Raw genomic sequence first — 11,119 nt, forward strand, 5'->3', positions numbered from 1 at the left:
GAATAGAAGTAGTTCATATACTTCGTTTTCAACAAGTGATATCAATTTATTAAACTTTATTTAAAAACTGAAGAATCTTCAAAACAGACTTTTCCTTACAAACTCTAGTAGATTAGATCTAGATTTTTATGACCTGTTAGATATGGGATCTAGTCTTTTCTTATAACTTATAGCACCCTGGACAAATTTCTTACCCCTCAAGCCTCAATTATTTTTTTCATAAAATGATGCTAATACCCATTTTATAGAATTATTGTGAGGATTAAATGATATAATGTGTAAGTCAGAATGGTAATTTAGTCCCATGAGTCTTGGTAAATCATTGTTACCCTGAAAGTAGAAAATATACTTCTTGTTTATTTGTTTGAAAGAACTTGAAAGATCATTATTTACACAGTTTACAACTAGGAAATAAAGTTAGTATGATCAATTTTGAACTATGAATAAGATTGCTAAGTTAAGGAGAAACCAAGGTATCAGTAGTGTTAGTATTTTATTTTTTAAGTTTATTTATTTATTCTGAGAGAGCACACGGGGTAGCAGCAGAGAGAGAGGAAGAGAGACTTCTAAGGAGGCTCTGTGCTGATACAGTGCAGAGCCCAGTGTGGGGCTTGAACTCACATACTGTGAGATCATGACCAGAGCTGAGATTAAGAGTCAGATGCTTCACCACTGAGCCACTCAGGTGCCCCTAGAGTTAGTATTTTAATGGTGTAGTTAATGGAATGCTTTATACTTTATAAATAAATGTTATTCAAAAACAGTTAGAAAATGCTATTTACATATTAAGTGGTACCTAAATTTTTTTTCAGTTATTATAAATAGCCCATTTTACAGAGCTGAATCATTGGAAAAATGAGCACGGTATATAATGTTTTGTACTTATGAAATATTTCTTGACAGCCTTTAATAAAATAAGGTAAAGGTGAGGAAATCTCTGGACACATTGAAATCAAGAAAAAGTTATTGAATTCATATTGGGCAGGGAAAAGGGAGAACTGAATGCATGTTGATGGGTATCTTGAGGCATTTTGAATTTTATACTATAGAAGTATTTGTAAAAATCTTAAATTTTTCTCTAAATTATCTTTTAGTTGAAAATCCATGTGGAAACTAATTTGACAATAAACTATTAAAAAAAAAAAAAGAAAATCCTTACACTGGTTTATTTAAGCTTAAAAAATGCTTTTGTGGCCCAAGGCTTTGGACTATAATAGTTTCCTTAATTGATAATTCTGTGATGACTTAACCTTTTTTCTGATTATTTCTGAAAATATATGCTTGAGGATATGTGACTTCATATTTATGATGGTAGTTCTGTTACAGTAAAAAAAAAAAAAACAGAAGTAGTAAATTCATGCCCCAGGTTTTAAAGATTAATTAAACTTAAATGAAAATGTAGTGCCTTTTGAGGGAAGGAGTCTTAGGAAGTAAGACCTAAGGAAATGGTAAAATGAGTCTAGAATTTTTCATTAATTAGGAAAAGTTTGGGTGTATTCAGTCCTGGGTTCTTCTGGCTGTTTGAAATAATATTAACTTTAGAGAAATAATATTTTTTTAATGTTTTTTAAAAATTTATTTCTGAGAGAGAGACAGTGTGAGCAGGGGAGGGTCAGAGAGAGAGGGAGATACAGAATATGAAACAGGCTCCAGGCTCTGAGCTAGCTGTCAGCACAGAGCCCAACCCAGGACTCTAACCCATGAACCATGAGATGATGACCTGGGCCGAAGTCAGACACTTAACGACTGAGCCACCCAGGTGCCCTTAGAGAAATAATGTTAACTTTAAGATACAAAGTGAAGAATATATGTATTTCAATTAAATTTAAAATATTAGGTAAGGCCCTTTTTTAAAATAGCAGCTTCATTGATATATAATTAAAATACCATGCAATTAACCCATTGAAAGTGTACAGTTCAATGCTGTTAGTATATTTAGAGTTATGCAGATATCATCACTATGTAATTTTAGACATTTTTATCACCCCAGAAAGAAATCACTCCCCATTTCCTCCCTATCTACCCAGCCCTTGGCAACCACTAATGTACTTTCTGTTAATCTGTATGGATTTATATGTCATATAAATGGAATCATAGGATATATGACTGGTTTCTTTCTTTTAGCATAATGTTTTCAGGGTTTGTCCATGTAGTGTGTATCAGTACTTCATTTCTTTATACTACCGAATAGTATTCCATTATATGGATATACCACATTTTATTTATCCAACTTCATCAGTTTAGGTTATTCTTTTCTTTTGGCTGTTATGAATAATATTGCTATGAACATTTCATGCACAAATATTTGTCTTTCTCATGGGTATATACCTAGGGCTGTATTGCCAGGGTCAAACGATAACTCTTTGCTCAAACCTTTTGAGGAACCACACCAATTTACATTTCCACTAGAAGTGTAGGAGGGTTCCAGTTTCTGAACATTCTCACCATCCCTTGTTATAATTTGTCTTTTTGATTAGAGGCATCCTAGTGACTGTGAAGTAGTAAGTTAAGTTTCTATTTGAGGATTGTAACTCCCATTTACAGTCATTAGGTAGATTGTTCAAGTTTTTACTTGCAGATACATTGCCAGATTCTTTGAGGATAAGGAGTCTTTTTGGTTTGAGGACAAAAGTTGTGAGCTTTCTAGTTTCCTGTTTAGTAAGTAGTGAACTTGATGGAACTGGTTAACCACTTTGGGTGGAAATGGGGATAGTGGTATGGGGACTTCTAACTGAAAGGCTGTCTTCTAAGAATTATTTATTAACAAAAAGCAATTGTAAATCTTAGGCTTAGTTTTCCTTTAACTGTGAAAACATTTCTAAGAAGATAGAGTCCAATAGCATATTTACCCATTAACATTTCTAAGCACTCTGGTCTGACAGACTTTTAGGATTGCTATTACCTCTCCATGATATATAATTTTATATAAATATAGTTTAGTTGTTGCTCTCCCCTCCCCCCTTCAAGATTTTATTTTTAAGTAATCTCTACACCCAACATGGGACTCAAACTTATAACCCCAAGTTCAATAGTTGTATGCTCCATGGGCAGAGCCAGCCAGGCAACCCTGTTCTTCATTCTTATACGTAGTTTAGTCCTCTATTGTTTGTTCCCATGAAAGATATTAAAGCTTTTCTATGAGGTTTTGTAGGACATAATTCAAAGTCAGCAATTTAGCAACTTGTTAACATTTCTAAAAATTTTTCAAACTAGTTAGGGAACACTGTAGGCAACTATTGTTTGAGCAAACCAACTGCAAGTTTTGGACTTTCATTCTACATCCAGTGGATCTCCCATAGTATTTTCCCACTTGATTAGGATCACTTTTAGGTCCTTTAATTCTTACTTTAATGGTTAAGCATCTGACCTTGGCTTAGGTCATGATCTCATGGTTTGTGGGTTCGAACCCTGCATCAGGCTCTGGGCTGACAGATCAGAGCCTGGAGCCTACTTTGGATTCTGTGTTCCCTCTCTATCTGCCCCTCCCTGCTTGTGCTCTGTCTCTCTGTCTCTTTCTCTCTCAAAAATAAATATTAAAATAAAAATATTACATATTATAATAACATACAATGTTATATATTATTTAAAAATAAAATATTAAAATAAAAATATTAAAATAACACCAGCATTCTTCAGAGCTAGAGTAAACAATCCTAAAATTTGTATGGAACCAGAAAAGACTCTAAATAGCCAAAGCAATCCTGAAAAAGAAAACCAAAGCTGGAGACATCACAGTCCTGGACTTCAAGATGTATTGCAAAGCTGTAATCATCAAGACAGTATGGTACTGGCACAAAAATAGACACTTAGATAAATGAAACAAGAATAGAGAACCCAGAAGTGGACCCACAAACATGGCTGACTAATCTTTGACAAAGCAGGAAAGAATATCCAGTGGAATAAAGACAGTCTCTTTAGCAAGTGGTATTGGGAAAACTGGACAGCGACATGCAGAAGAATGAACCTGGGCCACCTCTTATACCATACACAACAATAAACTCAAAATGGATAAAAGACGTAAAAATGAAGACAGGAAGCCATCAAAATCCTCGAGGAGAAAGCAGGCAACAACCTCTTTGATCTCAGCTGCAGCATTCTTATTCAACACATCTCCGGAGGCAAGGGAAACAAAAGCAAAAATGAACTATTGGGACCTCATCAAGATAAAAAGCTTCTGATAAACTATTTGTAAAAAAAAAAAAAAGAAAAAAAAAGATAAAAAGCTTCTGCACAGCAAAGGAAACAATCAGCAAAACTAAAAGGCAACCAATGGAATGGGAGAAGATATTTGCAAATGACATATCAGATAAAGGGTTAGTATCCAAAATTTATGAAGAGCTTATCAAACTCAACACCCAAAAACCAAATAATCCAGTAAAGAAATGGGCAAAAGAATGAATAGATCCTTTTCCAGTGATGATGTCCAGATGGCTAAGAGACACAAGAACAAATGATCAATATTACTCATCATCAGGGAAATACAAATCAAAGCCACAAGGAGATAACCACCTCACACTTGTCAGAATGGCTAAAATTAACAACTCAGGCAACTAGAGATGTTGGCAAGGATGCCGAGAAAGGGGAACTCTTGCACTGTTGGTGGGACTGCAAACTGGTGCAGCCACTCTAGAAAATGGTATGGAGGTTCTTCAAAAAGTTAAAAATAGAACTACCCTACAGTCCAGCAATTGCACTACTAGGTATTTATCCAGAGGATACAGGTGTGCTCTTTTGAAGGGACACATGCACCCCAGTGTTTATAGCAGCATTATTGACAATAACCAAAATATGGAAAGAGTCCAAATGTCCATTGACGGATGAATATGGATAAAGATGTGGTGTGTATACACACACACACACACACACACACACACTGGAGTATTACTCAACAATCAAAAAGAATGAAATCTTGCCATTTGCAACAATGTGGATGGCAACTACAGTGTATTATGCTAAGCAAAATTAGTCAGAGAAAGACAGATTTCATATGACTTCACATGTATGTGGAATTTAAGATACAAAACGGATGAATATAGGGGAAGGGAAGCAAAGGCAATATAAAAACAGGGAGGGGGACAAATAAGAGACTCTTAAATATAGAGAACAAATTGAGTGTTGCTGGAGGGGTTGTAGGTAGGGGGGCTGGCTAAATGGGCAAGGGGCATTGAGGAAGACAATTGTTGTGAGCACTGGGTGTTATATGTAGGGGATGAATCACTGGATTCTACTCCTGAAATCATTATTGCACTATATGCTAACTGGGATGTAAATTAAAAAAAATAAATAATAAAATAAACATTAAAAAATTTAATGCTGACTTTCAAGTGAGTGTGCTGCAAGGCCTCCACTGTTTGTTTTTTAATAACATTTATCTTAGAGCACAAGCGGAGGAGGGACAGAGAGAGAGGGGGACACAGTCTGAAGCAGGCTGCAGGCTCTGAGCTGTCAGCCCCATGTAGGGCTCCAACCCTTGAACTGTGAGATCATGGCCTGAACTGAAGTCGGACGCTTAACCGACCGACCAAGCCATGCAGGTGCCCCATTTAGTTTTTTTGAGTGACATAATTTCTATATAAAATTACAAAAAACAACAGTTCTAGAGCCTTTTAGCTAAGATTAATGGAGAGGTATGCATTTCTGATTGTAATATGTTTTTTTTAAAGGTGTCTTTTTTTTTTTTTTTTAAGATTTTATGTTTAAGTGGTATCTACAACCAATATGGGATAATCTCTATACCCATCATGGGGCTTGAACTCACAGCCCTAAGATCAAGAGTTGCATGCTCCACTGACTGAGCCAGCTCAGGTGCCCCTGTATTATGGTTCTTTTCTAACCTCTCATGGTTACAGTTTGGTAGTTTATCTGCCAAACTTTTATGTTTTTATTATTATATCTAAGCAGAACAGAGCCTGTCTCAAATTTCTCTTTGCTAAGATAAAGAGCAAGCAGTATCAAAATTTTGTGAAAGCATTCTGTCAGGGCTTATGTAAAGTTTAGTCTCCATTTTTCATTTTCAGTTGAACCAGAGAAACAACCCCTAAAAAGTAATCGAAGCAAAACACTGCCAGTTTGAGAAAAACCTTAAAATTTCAGAATATATCATCTAAATCTTTTAGTGATTCTGGTGATGTAATAACTGCCCATGGGTTTTTTGGGTTTTGTTTTTATTTAGTAGCTGAAGTAAACTGTTTTTGAAATTATTGTGAGATCAACTCTGGAAAGTTTTTGCTCAATGTCTAAACAACAAAGTTGAGCTCTGGGAGAAAGATGCGGTCACAGCTACAGTGGAGCTCTGGGCTCCTGTTCCTGACTCACCACTGTTTGCTCTCCACGAGGAACAAGTCTGTCAGGAAGCCACACTGTAGCCATGTCTTTTAAAAACACCGGGAAGATACCTGTGGAATTAGAGATGGTGATTCAGTGAATTAGAATTATTCTAACCAGCTGCAGTGTGAAAAAAATCTTTGGAGAAGGTATGTGCTGACCTGATCAGGGAGGCACAAAGGAAAAGAATCGTGAAAAGATCAGTTCAGAATCCCACCAAGACTCTGAGAATCACTATAAGAAGCTTTTCTTGTAGTAAAGGTTCTAAGACGTAGGATCATTTGCAGATGAGGATCCACAAGTGACTCATTGGTTTGCTCAGTCCTGAGATTTTTTTTTAACTCCCCCCCCCAAAGTTTTTTAAAATTTATTTTGAGAGAGAGAGCGAGAGAGCGAGAGCGAGAGAGCGAGAGCGAGCAAGGGAGGGCCAGAGAGAGAGAATTCTAAGCAGCTTCCATGCTGTCAGTGCAGAGCTCAGTTGGGCTTCGTTCTCACCAACCGTGAGATTGGCTGAACCAAACCAAGAGCCAAAACCAAGAGTTGGAAGCTCAACTGAGCCACCCAGGCACCTAGTTCTGAGATTGTTAAACAGATTACTTTCATCAGTATTGAGCCAGGAGTCAATATTCAAGTCACTATTACAGATGCTTAAATCAACCTTTTTAATAAAATGATTAGGAGTTGTTAAAAAAAAAAGGTTGAGATTTTTTTTTTTTCATATTTTTAATCTGGCACAGTCCTTCGTGATTTGGTTCCAGCATTGCTGTTCCTCACTTGTTTCTGCATGCCTCACTATCCAGTCCTTTAAAGATTCCAGGTTTATGGAGTTTTTCTTAATTTCTTTTACCTTGTTTTACTTATTTGTGTAATATAAAAATTTTATAGATCACTGTGTGCCATCTTTCTGCTAGGTGTTTCATGTATGTTATTTCTAATTCTTTTTTTTTTATAATTTTAAAACGTTTATTCATTTTTGAGAGTCAGAGCACGAGTGGGGGAGGAGCAGAGAGAGAGGGAGACACAGAATCTGAAGTAGGCTCCAGGCTCTGATCTGTCAGCATGGAGCTGACATAGGGCTTGAACCCACAAACCATGAGATCATGACCTGAGCTGAAGTCAAATGTTCAACTGAATGACCCACCCAGGCGCTCTTGTTATTTCTAATTCTTAAAATGATCCTATAGGGGCGCCTGGGTGGCTCAGTCGGTTAAGTGTCCGACTTCAAGCTCAGGTCATGATCTCACGGTTCGTGGGTTTGAGCCCCACGTCGGGCTCTGTGCTGACAGCTAGTTCAGAGCCTGGAGCCTGTTTCAGATTCTGTGTGTGTGTCTCTCTCTGGCCCTCCCCTGTTCACGTTGTGTGTATGTCTCTCTCAGAAATAAATAAAACATTAAAAAAATTAAAAAAATAAAAATAAAATGATCCTATAATAGTCATAGTGTCATACATATTTTATAGCTGAGTGATCTGTGGCATGGAGATTTTTATTGACTTTCCTAAGCCCACATCCATGATTCAAACCATATATCTCTCACTACAAAGTCCACACTCTTTTTAATCATGTGAACTTCTCCATGTGTTCTGTGTTTGTTTTATCTTAAGATTTTCCATAGTGCTTTAGGAAGTATTTATTATTAGCAGAGCTCAACTTTAGTTGATTGACTTTGCTGGTATTTGCCTTTGAAGTATACTATTGGCATGTAGCATTTTATATAAGAAAAAGATGTGTATGTGCATATATTTTAGGAATATCAGCTTTCATATATATGTTTCTGAAGTATTAAACGCCTGCTTAACTGTTAGAAAAATACAGTAACTGATCTCTGGGCCTCCTTTCTCTGATCTGAAAATGAGTGGTGTACTAGATGCTAATGCCCCTTCTACATTTTATATTCTATTCAAGTTTCTAAAGAACTGCATGAAAAGATAGGTGGCATATGGACAGCTCCAGGCAATGGTGACCGTATCATTAATGAAGAACCAGAGTAGGTGGCTAAGGAAGACAGGAGAATTAAGACCAATGGATTGTAATTTACATAAACATTTCCCCTGTACTAAGTAAAGAGAATATATTTCTAAATAAGAATGTAGACACTCTGGGAATTAGCTGGGTGAGTAGTTTGTAAATAATGCCTCCTTCCTCCCTACATGTTACCCCCATTCTTCTGTCCTTTCTTGTGATGGTGTATATGTGTTAGAGAAAAATGCATCTAGAGCTGTGTTATATAAAAATAACCAGGTCATCAGTAGCACACTTGAAATAATTAAAGCTTTCATATTGTTCATAAAGTGAGAATTCAGTAATTAAAATGTGAACTCATTATTGTAGATCTTCATAGAGTTTGTTGATAAAGCAAAGGAGGGCATATTTTGCATTAAGAAAGAATGAAATGCCTTTTAGTGACAAAACTTTTATATAGCTTTTCTACCATCAAGGTATTAAAGATGCTTATATTGACATATAGACAGGTGGTTTGACTAGTTGGAAAATTGTTAACCAGCTTAGAAAATTGTCATTCGTTTCCTTGTTAGCTTCTGGAGAACTTAGATCAGTGAATTTTGAGTTTGGAACTAAATCATCCTAGGCCAGGAGTAAGGAAGTGTTCTTTAGTCAAATAAATTTGGGGTTTTCAGCATACTATAACCCTCAGAGATTTATAAATACACTTTAGTATTTTTAAAAACTGAGAAGTAAAAGTAAAGAAACTGGTTTAACTTTGTTCAGCAGTATATTATCCAGCTTATTGGCTGGGGACCCTTTTTTTCCACATAATACTTAGTAGTACATCTTTTACTGATCTAGGTTAACTTTTATCTGTTTTATGAAACCTCACTCTCAAAATATCCATGACTATTTCAACCCTCAGGGGATAGGCCCTGATTACTTCCTGAAGGATTTCATTCTAATGTTCATTACTGATAATTATTAGAAAAAAATCTTTGGTATTTAGCCAAATGCTGTTTTTCTTTAATATCTATCCCTTCACTGTTTTGCTTCCTAAAATTGTACAAAAATAAATAATTACTCTCATCTTAATATCTGAAGATGCCTTGGCTAGCATAGTGATTAAAAGCTCAGACTTTGGAGTCAGGTTGCCTGAGTACAAATTTTAGCTCTACTGCTTTTACTGTGTGATCTTTTCTCATCTGTAAGATGGAAATAACCATAATACTTTAGTGGGTTAAATGACATTCATAAAAGAGCTGATTATGTTGTGTGTTGGTTTGGTCCCTTGGAAAGCAGATATTGAGACGGAGTTAGTGCAGGAGATTTTATGGGGAGCAGATAATAGAATGCCTATGAAAGGAAAGGGAGCACAAGCTGAATTGAGTTACAAGAGCTTCAGTCTTTGATGCAGATCTAAAAACCAAAAAGAAAAAACCAACACAAAAAAACTTAGCTAATCCAACGGGGAGCTCCAGAGCAAAAATCACCTGTTAGAGGAGTCCTGCATTGGGAAGAAATGGCCAGGTTCTAGTATACCTACCATGTTTAGTTACTGGCTAAGAGCTGCCCAGGAGGAGTATGGCCTCAACTGGAAAACTGAGATGAATTCTGAACATGCTGCAGCTGGAGGCTGTTAACTAACTGTACTTCCTTGCATCTGAGTGTAGTCCTTCCCTCCTTCCTTCTCTCTTTCTTCTTTCCTTCCTACTCCCCTCCTCCCTTCCATGCAAGTTCTTTCTTCAAGGGAGATCCAAGTGATTGCCACAGGTCCATTTCTGGTGCTGCAGGATCTAGGTCTCCAAACATTTTCTGAGAGCAGTTCTTTCAGGGTTCTATGGACTTCTCTCTCTTTTTTAAAGGATTTTATTTTATTTCATTTTTTAAAATAATATATCTCTTTAATAGAGAGAGCGCACGAGCATGAGAGAGAGAGAGAGAGCGCGAGCGCAAATAGGGGAGGGACAGAGAAAGAAGGAGGCAAAGAGTCCCAAGCAGGCTCTGCACTGTAAGTGGGCAGAGCCCCACGTGGGGCTTGAACTCACAAACCTTAAGATCATGACCTGAGCCGAAATCAAGAGTCAGATGCTTAGCCAACTGACTTAGCCACCCGGGTGCCCCAAGTATTTTATTTTTAAGTAATCTCTATATCCAATGTGGAACTCAAGCTCACAACTCTGAGATCGGGAGTTGTATGTTCCACCAACTGAGCCAGCCAGGCACCCTGGACTTCTCTTTTTGATGGGAAATTTCAAAGAATTAGGTTTGTGAGATAGGCTTCAGTCCCCATCTGTGTACCTGGTCTCAGGGCCACAGTGATTCTCCTGGTCTCTTCCACTATTCAGTCTAAATTCCCCTTGACATTAGCTATAATTTTTGTTGATGTTGGTGGTTTACCTAGTAATATGACACACCCCTCATTTTTGAGGGATCACAGTCACAACAGAGCAGAGGAGTGTCAGGTGGTACCCATGTGGGTCATCTGAGTTCCATACATACTTTTTGTTGTTCCCATTATGTAACAGCATACCTGCTTCCTGAGGATGAAGGTTAATTTATCCTGCCCTGATGGTGATTCTTCTTCTTGCCTCTTGGTCCAAGGACACAGAGAGTCCCAAATGCGCTGGCTTCGGCTATAATTTATAGCTCAGTATGATCCTTAACATGTCTCCTGGCAAAGGTTTCCCCAGGATCTCTAACAAGATGGAAAGCACAAAGTCCTCTAGTAGATCACTAGAAATTATGGTAAGTGGAGGCCATTTCTCTTTCTACCTTTTGTTTCTCAGACCCACATGTTCTTTCTACTAGGAGAATAGCTCTGAATCAGTGCGTATACTGCATCCCTGAGAA

General features: G+C 37.1%; 1 pseudogene; it reads left to right on the plus strand.

The window, feature by feature from the left end:
- The first annotated feature begins 6,367 nt into the window (after positions 1-6,367).
- LOC144244440 (small ribosomal subunit protein uS10-like) lies at positions 6,368-6,976 on the plus strand (annotated as a pseudogene).
- The last annotated feature ends 4,143 nt before the right edge of the window (positions 6,977-11,119 follow it).

This window comes from Crocuta crocuta, unplaced genomic scaffold (genome assembly GCF_008692635.1).
Source record: "Crocuta crocuta isolate KB4526 unplaced genomic scaffold, BGI_CrCroc_1.0 scaffold168, whole genome shotgun sequence".
NCBI classification, from domain to species: domain Eukaryota; kingdom Metazoa; phylum Chordata; class Mammalia; order Carnivora; family Hyaenidae; genus Crocuta; species Crocuta crocuta.